A 15,613-nucleotide genomic window follows, 5' to 3' on the forward strand; every position below is an offset into this window, starting at 1 on the left:
TACATTATTTTATAGTAGAGTGGGACTAGCGAATCCAAAAATAAAATGTAATACACATAAAACATAAAATCTCTATATTTCAAAAGCACCTATCCCATAGAGTTCATTCAGATCCAGTTGCTACATCCTAATTTAAAAGACTGAAAAAAAAAAAAAGTCTGGTGGCTACTCTATTTTTACTTTTAAAAAAAAATTTCCCAATATATTGATTATTTTTAAAGAATTTTAAATAATTTGAGCCTTATAGAAAAGTCATAAAAATAATACAAAGGACTCCCATAAACTTTTTACCCTGAATCCCCATTATTATGATTTTACCATAATCATTTTATCACCAAATACACAAAAAAAACATATAAAATATAATGTGTCTAAAAATATGGAATATAAAATGCTTCACAAGTGTTATCCTTATGTAAGAGTCAGGGTAATCTTTGTATTGTTCCATATTTAGTATATGTACAGCTAAAGTATACACTTATGTTTTTAATTTTGCCCAAATCTAGCTTCCATTATATTTTCCAAATATCACGTCTACATGAATTTACCAAAAGAGGCATTGTGCATATAATAAATATCAATGTTTCTTCCTTTCTTCTTTCTGGTAGCAGTATTAAAATGCTTATCAAACATAAAAGATAGACTTTAAGTGGAACAGACACAGCTGTATATGACCAATATTGTCACAGAGGGGTTAATTCAGCTCCTCCACCTTTTAAAATCTTTTTTGTTGGGGCCTTTTATTATTTACATGATGCCTCATATTATTGAACTAAAAGTAATAATACATATGTTAAAGTACAATCTCTGTATAAGCATTAACTCACTTGATTCTTATAATAATCTTTGATCGAAACATAAACTTTTTTTAAAAAGATTTTCAGTAATTAAAACATATCTTCCATTCAGTCCATAAGGAGCTATGCTGGGATTCAAATCTAAATCTGTTGGATTCTAGAGCATATTTTTATAGCTATGATGTAACTACTTACAACTACTGGGTTTTAGATGATTCTTAACAAAGAATGGAAATAAAAACTGAGATATAACTATTAATATGAAGTATAATGGTTTGAAGACAACAAGCTTCTTAAAGAGAAGTGATGGAAAAAATGGTGTGTCATAGGAAGTCTAAAGCAGAAATCGAAAATGAAAAATGACAAAGAACATTACAGTATATTTTATCTACAGAGTCAAGTGAGATGGTATACTTTCATTTGGGTGGGCTAGTCTCTGTGTCAACAATTGCCACTAAAAATAAATGTCTGATTCAGCATCCTATTTTACCAGAAGTTGTCTGACAGCTTGTATCTATTGTAAATGATGTGCATTAAAACAAGATTGCTCTCCATCTGCTAGAAAGTGAAGCAGTGGTTTCTATTATAACTATGTTTAGAAAGAAAATGAGTCAGTTACCTAGAGTAGTGAAGTGTACTCTGTAAGACAGTGAACTATTAAACAATCATACTCTATCACTATTGAAATTTAAAATCCGGAACTACCAAATTATAGACAGAATTTTGCAGTTCAGGCTGTCAAAAGAGAAAAGGACACTAGAGAAAATAATTACGATAAGTAACTGCAATAATAACAGTAATAGTGTTACAAAAATAGTGACTTTTATCCATATACTCATCATTTAAAAGGATTGTTTCTTTTTTTCTTTTTTTAAAGATTTTTTATTTATTTATTCACAAGAGACACATAGAGAGAGACAGAGACATAAGCAGAGGGAGAAGCAGGCTCACTGTGGGGAGCCTGAGGTGGGACTCGATCCCAGGACCCTGGGATCACACCCTGAGCCAAAAGCAGACACTCAACCACTGAGCCACCTTGGTGCCCCTAAAAGGATCATTTCTGTTCAGAAATGTATGACTAATCAGGAATACGACAGCAAGATTTTCTGATTTTAAATCGTGACTTCATTGATTAGTGAATGTGTGACATTTAGCAAGTGTTCTCTTTCCCGACCTCAGTCTCCTGATCTGTATAATGGGTATGATAAATACAGACTTTTGTGAAGACTAAACCAATGATATAAGCAAATGGCTTATAAAAGATCACGACAGAGTAAATGCATGACAGATAGAGAAAATTAGTAATCATAACAGACATAGTGCCCAATGGCATTTTGTCATAAATACTCTTAGGTAGCAACAAAGTTGGTTATAAAAGATGGAGCCTATATAGGTATGGGGGGAAAAACTCTTCTGATTAGTAATTAACCTTGTCATTTTTTGTGTTTCCCCCTCATTTCAAATCACTGGAGGTTTTCCAAAACTACACCAATGGCTAATATTGCACAGTTTTCTGGGGTAGCCATCAATAATTGAGGTCAGTGTTTGAGGAGAACTGCATTATCATTAATCCTGGATTGCATGGTACACCAGCATGCAGGAACAGACATTTTTAAGAAGACTGGCAACAGAATTATAGCTGTTACTTAGCAAAGAAGAAAACCTGTCCTTTCTAAGGGCAAAAGTTTGAAATTTCATCACTTAATATATCAAAATTGATAACAGGAAGCAACAAGTCTAACATCAACCAGGTTCAAATGTGCAAGTGAAAACAGGATTTGGACACAGATTGGCAAAGAAAAAGATACCACTGCCTCCCATCCCCTAATATAATAAAAATCAAAACAGAAAAAAAGTGTTGCTATCCAGGTTATTAACTTAATATTCATGATGGAGTTTGGTTACCAATTATACAAACTCTTAATTATAGGGTACCTATATACCACTTATGAATATGTCTATATACTCCTATTCCTGTCAAAGAGTAGATAGCAAAATGTATTCCATGGTGTGGATTTAGATCTCTTTTTTTTTTTTCTAAAATTGTGTTATCTTTAAAAAAAATCTGTTTTCTTATGAAAAAGTATGAAAAGCAAGCAAACCTTGCAATTCTGAAGTGGTAGATAGGATAATTAGGCTCACATAAGTCATTTCTGAACAAAAAAAATATGTTTTGGGGGGCATTCAGGCCACCAACCTTAGAATATGACACCAGAAGAAGCATTTCTCATGCATGGGTGTGTCAGCTAGACCTTAGTTACGACCGAAATGTGACTCTCTCATTACTCTGCTTTCTCTCATAACCCCTCCTCCTGTGATTTCTCCCTTACGGTTCTCCTTGCCAGCCAGTCTTGCACTGAGTTTTAACTGTGCAGAGAAAGCATAGTTATGGGTCCATTGGCCCTCTCAATTTCTAAAGCTATTTCCTTCACAAACTGTGACTTGAATGGTTTGAAAAGTTCAGGGGAAGTAGTTTCCACACCACAAGAAATGTTAGTATTTACCCATTTCTTTTTTTCTCAGCCCATACAAGCTCTTTCATTTCCAAAATTGAGAGTAAATATTCCCTTCAAATGCCAGCATATTAACAAAGGCTGACTATGCATGGGAAAATTGAGCTCATCATTATAATCACTCGAAAAGATGCAGGGTGAGATTTCTTTCTTCTGTCCCCATAAGTTACACATTCAGGGAAACCACTCAACCGCTCTTCAGTTGTACTCCCGTGGCTTCCTAAGAGTTAATGATGCTTTCCAAAGGTGCTGCTTTCCCACTGAGGGAGTAACTGCGCAAGTAGACTTGGGCTCATTCAGTATTCATAGCTTCGTCGTGTACAGAGAACACAGAATTAAGGCATCTTTGGAATGTGGCTACCTGGGTGAGAATATGGTAGTCCTGGATGTCAACACTAGCGAAAAAAGACACAATTCTTCTGAAACAAGTCACCTGTTTCCTGACTGATTCACGATTACAGTCATATGATCACTTACAAATAGTTTATTTTTTCTTCCTTTTTCAAAAATTGAACAGTGTCTGTTTTTAGAACCTTAGGTTCATAGACGATTGAGCGGATACACAATTCCCATACACCCCCTTTCTTCCTCACTCTTGGCTTCTTCCATTTTGTATTAGTGTGTCACACTTGTTACAATTAATGAAACAATACTATCTCATTGTTATCAACTGAAGTCCATAGTTTACTTAGGGTTCATGTTTTGTTCTATACAGTTAGTTGTATGGGTTTTGGCAAATGCATAATGAATGACATGTATCCACCATTGCAGTACTACATGGAGCAGTTTCATTGCCCTAAAACTTATTTTTATTCTATCCATCCATCCTCTCCTCTTCCCCTGCCCCAGCCTCTGGAAACCACCGATCTTTCTGTTTTCTCTGTAGTTTTTTTCCTTTTTCAGAATGTCATATGGTTACTTCCTTCAATTTTTCCGAACAAATCCAGTGTGTCATTTCTATTCATCTTCCTAGAACGGACACATATGCAAATTTACAGGTGTCCCATGTTAAGGTACAAAATCACCATACTGCACATTCCCGAGTGTCATTTTCCTCAGGACTGAGTACCCAATCTTGTGCATGAATGGTAGCTCAGCATAAACCCCCAATTTCCTCATCTTACCCCCCCTTCCTCCCAGATTAAAGCTGATTCATTATGGGTGTAGTGTAGTGGATAAGAATGCTAGTCACTTGAGTTTGAGCCCTGACTACAACATGTACTGGCTCGTTGACTATGGACACGTAGTTTACCTCTCCAAGCCTCATCTGTAAACAAAGATAAAGGTATTCACCTCACAAGATACCATGAAGATTAAATAGATCAATTTATAGGGAGTGCTTAGAACAATGACTGGCCAAAGTAAATAGTCAGTAATGGTGTTGATATTAATCTCTCTCTCTTTTTAAACATTTTATTTATTTATTTATTTATTTATTTATTTATTTATTTATTCATAGGAGACACAGAGAGTGAAAAGGGAGAGACACAAGCAGAGGGAGAAGCAGGTTCCATGCAGGGAGCCCGATGTGGGACTCGATCCCAGGACCCTCAGATCATGCCCTGGGCTGAAGGCATATGCTCAACTGCTGAACCACCCAGGTGTCCTGATATTAATCTCTTTCTTTCTCTGTGTCAAAAAAAGAGGGCCTAGCAGAACTGCCTATTCATATTCTGATGTAATACAAAACACAAAGAAAGTAAGATGGATAATGCAGAAGTAGTTAATTGACTACTTCTCTATATGTAACAAATAGTTGAGTCTTCAGGTAAATGATGATAGAGTGACTTGAGGTTCTGGGGTAGTTGAGATCATCTATGAGAACATGCTCAATAAAATCACCTCCATCATAGAGAATAGCACAGATGAGCTCACTATAGGAATTTCATGTGATATATTTGGCATCAATTCAAACAGGACAAAGGGGCAGTGCTGGATGCTCCATAAAGTATTGCATTATAATTTATCTCAGCATATAATGCTTCTGCATTATGAACACTAAGAATATTATTATGAAAAATAAATAATATAAAGATCTTTCCAATTCAAATTTTTTAAAACTACCTCCTAGAAAATGTCGTAGCTGAGAAATAAGTTTTGAAAAATATTATTTATTACAAGTATTTAAGATTAGAGACTGATCTTCTAAATTTACTTATAATATTATTGGCTAAAATAAATATTCTTATTTCGTTTGAGAAAAATGGTATTTTAGCTTTGATTGCAATTAATCATACTTTAGCTGTTGATCCTATAGATTATGAAACAATTTTTGAGCTATTCACTATTATTCATCTTAATACAATTACTTTTAATAAAATATACTTAAAATTATTTTTATATCATGCAATATTGTCTGATGAGTAAAATCCAATGTGGGATAACTCTACAAAAAATTTTAAAATTAAAACCAGACACAGCTTAAAAAAAAAATCTTTATTAAGCAACCTCAAATGTATGTATTATTATTCTACTTATCTTATCCAAGTACTTGTCTTTGAATAATTGAAACAGATACAGCTCCAAAGAGTAAGAAGAGCATTTAAGCAAGGTAGAATTTGCAGCAGCTAGTTCTATTTCTCACTAAAAATTTCCCTATCTTCAATCATCTAAACCTACGTATGTCTTATTCATCAGGGAATCACTATAGATCCTTAAAGTATCTCTTTCTATGGAATAAACTAGGATTTTCTCTGTAAATTTAGCGTGCTTCAGCATAAAAACAAACAAACAAAAAAACATGTTTGGGAGCCACAGTGTGAATAATTGCCGTGTTAAATCATCATAGGTGTCATCGATGCAGTTTTCACTGTCTTTGAATAAATGACAAAATGTCTTTCTTTTTCCTGCTGCATGGGAGTAAGTAAGCAATTTCCCTCAGTTGCTACACAGCAACCTTATGACCATGGGGTGGGGGGAAAGATGTAGCGGTGGATGGCAGAGCAGAGCTATGGAAGGGATATGGCTCTCTAATGATGCCATTGAGGTATCAATTCAACCAAGCCTGGATCCAACCAATCTTGCTCTTCTCTGGATTTCCTCTAAGTGAGAAAATAAATTCACTTATCATTTAAGGAGACAGAATTAGGATTTTTGTTACTGTCTAAAGTGTTATCAAACATACTGATCATTATTATGCTATATTTATACTGTTTCAGCTACCTTCTCTCTCTCTTTTACCTCTGGCATTACCTCCACCAATAATCCATTTTGTCTTCTACTCTCAGATTGAATTTCACATTATATCTATTCAAAGTATGCTCCAAAACAAACAAGGAAAAAAAATTAAAACTAGTTCTCGTGTATATTAAAGAAAATCCAAGATAGCCAGTCTGGAAAATAAAGCTTTCTGTGGCCTGGTAGTAGCAGTGAGATCTTAAGAAGCACAAATAGAAGAATAATCATCATTCAATCATCTGGAAAGAGTCACAGCTCGAGTGGGGAGAGTTCATGGTGTTTCTGGGCTTTCCAGAAAGAGGGTGTTTAGGTTCTAGGAATTTGGCACAAGTATTTAGAGAAATTGCCCCCATATGAAGATGCTTATCATTTCATTTGCTGGCCAGGGTATAATATACTTTTTCTCTGATTATGTGTTTGCCAATCAAACTTTTAGAAGATCAAATGGATTTGTGAATGTCTCAAGAGGAGAATGAAAATGACTCTTTCAAGGTAAAATGATAAACCTGAATTCTGAATATTCAGGGGAATGTAAAAAACATTGGCAAAACAAGACCCCACTCAGTTTAAAATACCTTTTAGAAACAAAGGTATTTGCTCTACATTTAATTTGTTATTACCCAAAATGCAAAAAATAAAATAAAATCAGATAGTGGTTACAGTGGCAGATAGTCATCTGTTACCAGAAGCTCATAGCTCATGCTCCTCCCTTTCTAAAATGTGAAGTGGTTAACAACTTCCCAGTTAGAAACCATATATTTTTTAAATTGTATCTGTTTACTCATGAGAGACACAGAGAGAGAAGCAGAGACATAGGCAGAGGGTTTCAAAGCAGGTTTCTCACAGGGAGTCGGATGCAGGACTCAATCCCAGGACCTCTGGGATCACGACCTAAGCCAAAGACAGATGCTCAACCACTGAGCCACCCAGGTGCCTCTAGAAACCACATATTTTAGCCCCCTTACCTTCAGATATGACCAACTGACTAGATGTCACTAACTATTAATGTAGCTGAAATAATAAAAGTAGCTACTAAGCTGGAATTGGAAAAGAAAGAAAGAAAAGAAAGAAAGAAAGAAAGAAAGAAAGGAAGGAAGGAAGGAAGGAAGGAAGGAAGGAAGGAAGGAAGGAAGGAAGGAAGGAAGGAAGGAAGGAAGAAGAAAGGAAAGAAAGAAAGAAAGAAGAAAGAAAGAAAGAAAGAAAGAAAGAAGAAAGAAAGAAAGAAAGAAAGAAAAAAAAGAAGAAAGAAAGAAAGAAAGAAAGAAAGAAAGAAAGAAAGAAAGAAAGAAAAAGAAAAAGGAAAGAAAGAAAGAAAGAAAGAAAGAAAGAAAGAAAGAAAGAAAGAAAGAAAGAAAGAAAGAAGGAAAAGGCAGATGTGCTGTGCCTTTTCTCTCTCTCTCTCTCTGGTCAAAAAATCAGAGGATTCTCAGGCCCTAAAGGACATAGGAACCGCAAGATGAAAGGAGCCTCCATCTTTGATTCATCGCATGAAGAAAAGTTGGCTGATAGCTAAGAACACATTCATTGGATTCTACCTTGAGCAATAACACAGAAAGCAAATAAATGAAAAAATGAAATTCCTATTGTGCTATCCACTGAAATTTATAGCAGTGAATGTTATCACGACAAATTCAAAACTTGGTAGCACAAGTACAGAACACCTTAACAAAAATTTAAAATATGTAACATGGGTTTCATTGTTAATGCAGCAGCATCAAGGTAATTATTGCTCAGGATTGAAAATATTCAAGGTTAAAAATACTTAATAAAAAATGTCATTTGCAGTGTCTTGATATATAAATATATATATATATATATATATATATATGACGAAAAATAATATATATATATAGGAAGAAAAAAAAACACAAATGCTCTATGAGCCTGTGGATTGAAAGGAAGAAGTTTAAAAGTATAATAGTATTAGTATTAGTTTCTAATGCTTATTTTAGCAAGATACTACCGAAGAAGAAAAGTATAAATTAGAAGTATCTGATTGAGAGCAAAAACCGAAAGGGAATAGATCAAGTACAGAACTGAGGCCTCCCAGGTTTGGAAAGCAAGTTGTTTCTAGGACCCGAATAGTAAAAAAAAAAAAAAAAAAAAAAAAAAACACTGAAAATGTCTTTGAGCAAAAAAGCCAATTAAGACCCCCCAATTAAACAGAAGAATTTCACCTTCAGACAAAAAATGTTTGTTTCCCACTGAAGCATTGTTTTCAGGCCTTGCAGCAACAACCATTAGATTGATAGAGAAAACCAAGAGTATGAGGTACAAAGAAATTATTTGGGCTTGATAATTATCTCTAGAATATAATTTAGTGAGGATAATGATATATAGAAGTAATGGGAAGCAAAGAAATCAAAATTCTACCAATTTTCAAGGGAATTTATCACCATACAAGTTATGAGCCTAGCTTACTAAATTCTTTGTCTCTTCAAACCTTAAAACAAATTGAAAAGAACAAGAAACAGTCTGTGAATTATAGAGTCCACAGGGGGGAGACTATATTCCCCATGGCCAATTTCAGATGTATTGATCACAATGGACTAGAAAGATCCTCCCAGAGGAAGCATAGGTAACGAACAATGGTCTAGGAGAAATGTTATAGGGAAAGAAATAGCATTTAGACAAGAGACTTCCAAACCTCTAGGGCTGGAGGGCCTTCCTTTACTTCCTGGCAGACTTTCATTATTGCTCTACGCCAATGATTACTGTGTGCCTCCAATCTTCTTTTCTAGCTGATAATTTTTTGTTTGTCATTCCATCACTGGCCCATCGATTTATAAAGGGTATGGAAGGGACAGTGTGTAAAGACACCTTGTCTTTTGGTTCATAGTTTGCTGTATACAAGGAAGCACAATAGATCATAATGGAAAGGATTACATATCACCTAGAAAGCTTCCACTCCAACCTAAATGTAGTGTATTCTATGTATGGGATTAGATGTGTAAGGATGCATATGGATATTTGGTAGCCAGAAGAGAAGACTGTGACCGAATTGGCAATGTATTTATTGAAAATGGAATGCTCCCACTTCCATAGTGGAAGCATGGTGGTGCCGTGAACAAGAAACTGCCTGACCAGGTGCTACAGTTAATAGCTAGTCATCATGATGTACATGTGTAGTTATTTATAACTAGAAGTTTGTATTTTTTTTTAGCACTTTCCTCCAATCCTCCCTTTCTCCAACTTCGGCTACTGGTAATCACACATCTGATCTATTTTTCTCTGAGTCTGTTTTTATCACTTTTTGTTTAGATGTCACAAATAAGTGAGTTCATACAGTATCTGTCTTTCCTGTCTGACATCTCACTTAGCATAATGTCTTCAAGGTCCATCTATGTTGTCACAAATAGGAGGATTTCCTCTTTTTTTTTCTCTTTAATGGTTAATAATATTCCACTGCGTGTGTGCATGTACACACATGTATGTGTATATCACAAATTCTTTGGATAAAAATGCAATGATACATCGACAAACACTTAGGTTATTTCATGTCTTGGCTATTATAAATAACGCTACTGTGAACATGGGGGTGCAGATATCTTTTTGAGTTAGTGTTTTCATTGCCTTTGGATATATTCCCAGAAGTGGAATTACTATATCATATGGTAGTTCTATTTTTATTTTTGAATATCCTTCATACTGTCTTCCATAATGGCTGTATCAATTTACAACCCCACCAGCAGTATACAAGGGTTCCCTTTCCTCCATATCTGTGTGAGCTTTGCTATTTCCTATCTTTTTGATGAGGAACATTCTAACAGACATAAAGTCATAACCTATTGTGCTATCAATTTGCATTTCCCTATTAACTAGTGATGTTGAGCACCTTGTCATGTACCTTTTGGTCTTCATTTATCTTCTTTGGAGAAATGTCTATTCATGTCTTTTGCCCATTGTTTAATGGGGTTGATTTTTTTCTCTTTCTTTCTTCTTTCTTTTTCTTTCTTTCTTTTCTTTCTTTCTTTCTTTCCTTTCTTTTTCTTTCTTTCTTTCTTTCTTTCTTTCTTTCTTTCTTTCTTTCTTTCTTTCTTTTTCTTTCTTTCTTTCTTCTTTCTTCTTTCCTTCCCTTTCTTTCTTTCTTTCTTTCTTTCTTTCTTTCTTTCTTCTTTCTTTCTTTCTTTTCTTTCTTTCTTTTTTTTTTTTTTTTTTTTTTTTTGCTATTGAGAGTTGTGTTAGTTCTTTATATATTTTGGATATTAACCCCTTATCAGATACAAAGTTTGCAAATACTTTTTTTTTTTTTTTCCATCTGATATGTTGTCTTTTCACTTTGTTGATGGTTTCTTTTGCTATGCAGAAGCTTTTTAGTTTGGTATAGTCCTACTGGTTCATTTATCTGTTTATCTATTTAGTTAGTTAGTTGGGCTTTAGATGTCATATGCAAAAATTAATTACCAGTATACATGTCAAAGAGATTTATTGCTATGTTTTCTTCTAGGAGTTTCATGGTATCATGTCTTACACTTAAGACTTTTATCCATTTTGAGTAAATTCTTGTGAGTGGTATAAGATATGAGTCCAATTTCCGTCTTTTACATGTGAATATCCAATTATCCCAGGACAGTATATTGAAGAAACTCGATTCTTTCCACTGAGTATTCTTGGCTCTGTTGTCAAATATTAGTTAACCATATGTGCTTGGGTTAACTTCTGGGTTCTCAATTCTCTCCCATCAGTCTATTTGTTTTAATGCCAGCACCACACTATTTCGATGACTATAGATTTGTAGCATATCTGGCAATCAGGAAGTATGACACTTCCTGCCTAAACACAATTTTTACAAGTACTTACAAAGACAATGATATCAGTAAAACCGAAAGAAGACCAGATACCCTCAACGTTTGACTTTTTTCTTTGTATGATTAAAAAGGAATCTTGAGTAAACACTACTTGACACTGTAAAACATCCACCTTGACTCTACAGCCAAGCCAGTTTCTCCCTAGTCAAACCACTAAGAATCCGGCTCGAGGGAAAATATCAATTTTAGATCAATATCCAGCAAGGCTTAGCAGTCAAGCAGAACAAAATATAACAGCATAAAAACTGTTTTTTTTTCCTTCTTGTTCTCTTTTTTTTAGTTGGATATGAATATATAACCTACAGTAAAATTTTGAATTTATGTTATACATGAACGAGTGATAACATATAGGGGAAATGGTGTCAAGTACTTATTTGTTTTTAATTTTTGTCCTTTCCCTTGTGGTGGTGTTTATAAACTAAGACTTTCTATTTTTTGAAAATAACATTTGTGCTTGACCCATTTTACCTCATAAACTTCAAAAAAATCACTGCTTAGTATTTTATTTGTTATTTAGAATGTATGTTTTGTAAACTATAATAACTCTATCATCTGGTTGTAATATTTGATATTTGGTGAATAACTGTTAAACTCTATCTCCATGAAAGAATATATCACATCATTATATTTGTTGCCCTCATTACACCTAAGTGATATAGGAAATTCATCCATGTATTTTCAAAAGCAGTACCATGAGCCCATATGTACCTTTTGTTTTCATAGAACTCTATGTAAGAAACAATTAGAAATAATTTTAAACTACTTGGAAATATAAAATTATTCTTTTGTAATAATGGTGCAGATTCTTCCAGTATGCAAACTACTCTCTTGCAGAGAGTACAAGAGGTTTTTGGCCACTTGAGAATCATTTTAAAAGTGAAACAATAATTTACTTAATGTTACCCCAGTGGCTTAGAATATTCACATAGATTCCAAAAGTGTTGGAGAATCTGATAGAATAAGAGCTACCATCAGTTTCTTAAAGTATATTTTTAAAGATAAAAACAGGTATACTAGGACTGTTATCCAGAGAACTCCCACCCCAGATTTTTTTTTAAAGATTTTATTTAAAAAAAAATTTAAAAAAATAAAGACTTTATTTATTTAGTCATGAGAGACACACACACAGAGAGAGAGAGAGGCGGAGACACAGTCAGAGGCAAAAACAGGCTCCCTCTGGCGAGGCTCTCAGTTGAGGGCCTGATGTGGGACTCGATCCCTGGAACCCCGGGATCATGCCCTGAGCCAAAGGCAGATGCTCAAGAGCTGCCACCCAGGTATCTCCCCACCCTAGCTTCTTCTTTGTATTGTAAAATGTTACTGGGAAAAAAAAAATGCCATTTGCTTTGAAAAGAGATAAGAAGAACATTCCTTGATATGAGTTTGAATGGCCTTGGCCAAAAGTAAATGGAATAATTCTCTTAGAAAAGGGAATAAAGAATTGGAACAAAGTATTTGTCCATATTCCAAACAAGTTTAGATAAGTTGAAAGAGACCCGCTAAGTGCCTGGAAAGAACAAGAAGTCAAAGAATTGTACATAAGAAAGAAATATCATACAACAGTGATTGTAGTAGATGATGTTGGTTCTTAATCCATTTTTGTTTTTCCATGTTAGGCTGGTCCCAATTTCACTCCCATGTCCTTCTGTCTTTCACATGCCAATGGTAAAAACAATGTATTTTGCTGTCCCATTCAGGTAGGTATCTACCCTATTTCTGACCAAACAGACATGAAAATATGTCTGCTAAGGAGCTCTTCCACACTTAAGGAAAATACAGTGCTCTCCCCCTCCCAAACCCCATCCCGCTTTTTTTTTTCTCTTTATTTTGAACTGAATACATTGTTCCTACACAGGATCCCTATAACTTCAGTAGTCCTTTATGACAAGAGAATTAGCCTGAAAAGCACACATTAAAGATAACATCACAAACATCACAGGTAAATGGACACACATCCTTAATGATATTGTTGAGCCACTCAAAGAACCAATACAGGGACTGTCTTATATCTAGATTTTAAGTGAAATAATAAATTCCTTTCATAACTTAATATATAGAAGTTGTTCTCTTTTTTTCTATTACTTTATCTATTTAGGAGGACCTCATTAATCAGTGTGAGAATTCAGAGAAGAAATCTCCTTTATAGGGAGTGGTTGGAGAGTTGGGAAGATACTAAATATATTTATCAGAAATAGCACCGTGACTCAGTAATTTAGAGATAAGCTTAATAAACTCTGAAAAATTACAGAGTAAAAAAGAACAGCAGAGAGTAAATAGAGATGTAGAATGTTTTGCATTATTTTATTTTGAGTTACTGTATTATTATGAATGATGTGAACTAAGGACACAGTGAGAGTTGATTTAATTTGGGGTGAGTTTCCAGTAAAGGCTGTAATAAACATAAATCACTCCAAATTACTCTTTCATAATCCCAGGATAATCACAATATAATTTGTATCTGAACGAAAGAGTGATTAAAGGTAATGTCATATATGAACCACCACCTGAAGAGAGGCCTGGAGAGGAATTTGGAGCATTTGACTCTAGACAAAATTAATTAATGAAAATAATTTGGTCATATATAAGACAGCTAATATGGGTTTATACCTTTGAGTGAGCCTTTGAACAAATAGCTTCACTCAGAATAGTGCAGACCATGAAACACAAACTTGAATATCCATGTCGTCTTGCCTAATCACATCAGCAACTCCTGAAAGGAACTTTGGATTGAAAAGTAGCAGTGATAACTCTCCTGAAGCACTTAGTAAACTGGCCAATTTAGGTAGGTGCCTATTGATTAGATAATTCTCTATGAATCTAAATGTCACCTAGGAATGTTCGAGTCACTGAGAGAAGGTAGTAGTAATGTAAATAGGCAATAAGCATATAGATATTTAGATTGATTATGGACAGATAAAAATGAAAATAGAGCTAACATTATAGTGATATAATTGAATTGTAGCTTGAATTTGTAGCTACACATAACAAAACACATTGGTAGGACTTGGGGAATAATAAATACAAATTTATAGACTAGGGATATAGTCACTACGCTCCATTAATTACCCCCGAGTATAAGAAGTGAGCAAATAGCTCCGTTGGTCCCTTTCATATAGGTGAATTTGGAGATCCACTCATCTGAATACTGTTCTTATGTGCAGGGTGAAGATTGTTTTAAAGATACACTAATAACCCAAAATATACTTTTAGGAGTTAGGTTTATTCATCTATTCTATCTATCTATCTATCTATCTATCTATCTATCTATCATCTATTTATCTATTCTTTAAAAAAACTTTAAGTTCAAGATCTCCAAAAAGAAAATTAGGTCAAGTTAACACTTAAACTTAGTAAGATGATGATTGAAATTAATGAAATGTGTCCATTCTCTCAGTTTTCTTCTAATAAAGAGAAGTGTGACAAAAGATTTTGAAGGAGACTAATTTTACATCATTTTCAAGAAACATTTTTTGTGGGTATGTGTAGAGGATAGTTCTTCCTCAAAAAGGTAGGACTCACAATTTTCAACTTATCAAAATATGAATATGAATGTTTTAGGATTAGGGGCCTCATGAACTATAGATGACTATACAATCCTTCAATATTTATACTTCCATGAGGAGAACAAGAACACATAGTAGCATGTCTTTAGATATTTCCTAATGGTCAAACCTATAGCAACTTCAGAACTATCTGAGTCATCAAACTAATAGATAGTGCTTCATCATGGGGCTGTAATCTTTAGAGTTAATTCACCTATAGTGCAGACTAAGGAGATTAACATACAAAGATCAGCAGCAATTCTACTTATGTCCTCTTACAGGTGAATAGTGAATACAGGCTCTAACTTGGAACCTAGGCTGGCTCCAGGAGCCACTTAATAGAATTGAAAAACCTGATGTCTACCCCAAGAATCACCTTGTTAACAAAAACCCTTTTCATGGGCATCGGCAAACCTACCTCATTTCTGGCTTCCCACAGTCACAGAGCATTTAAGATTAGAATTTAATAAATCCATCCTATTCCTTAATAGCTGTTTACTTTAGTTCTATCTCTAATTTCTTATCTATGATTAGTCTTGCTGGAAGTCGGGGTCCAGGTAGGTGATGGGAAAAAGCTTATTAACTATTTGAATACTGTCAATCACTCCTGTGTACAGGACTTGAGCTTCACTCCTTTGGTTCCTTGCAGTTGGCCTGCTCTTACAGAGAAAAAAGACGATGACACCCATTACCTTCGTTCCACACATGGGGTCATGGATTCACAAATAAATCCTACAAAAACTCTGCCATTCACACTCAACAAGTAAAAAATCCAT

At 34.4% G+C, this 15,613-nt stretch overlaps 1 protein-coding gene and 1 non-coding gene across 2 annotated transcripts in view; both read right to left on the reverse strand.

The window, feature by feature from the left end:
- Positions 1-15,613, reverse strand: part of LRP1B (LDL receptor related protein 1B) — a 1,837,374-nt gene that overhangs the window by 905,987 nt on the left and 915,774 nt on the right. The window lies entirely within an intron of this gene.
- LOC112650063 (U6 spliceosomal RNA) lies at positions 374-476 on the reverse strand. The gene has a single exon (XR_003129920.1). It is a non-coding gene; the product is annotated as a U6 spliceosomal RNA (small nuclear RNA).

The sequence above is a fragment of the Canis lupus genome, chromosome 19 (assembly GCF_003254725.2).
Source record: "Canis lupus dingo isolate Sandy chromosome 19, ASM325472v2, whole genome shotgun sequence".
Taxonomy (NCBI): domain Eukaryota; kingdom Metazoa; phylum Chordata; class Mammalia; order Carnivora; family Canidae; genus Canis; species Canis lupus.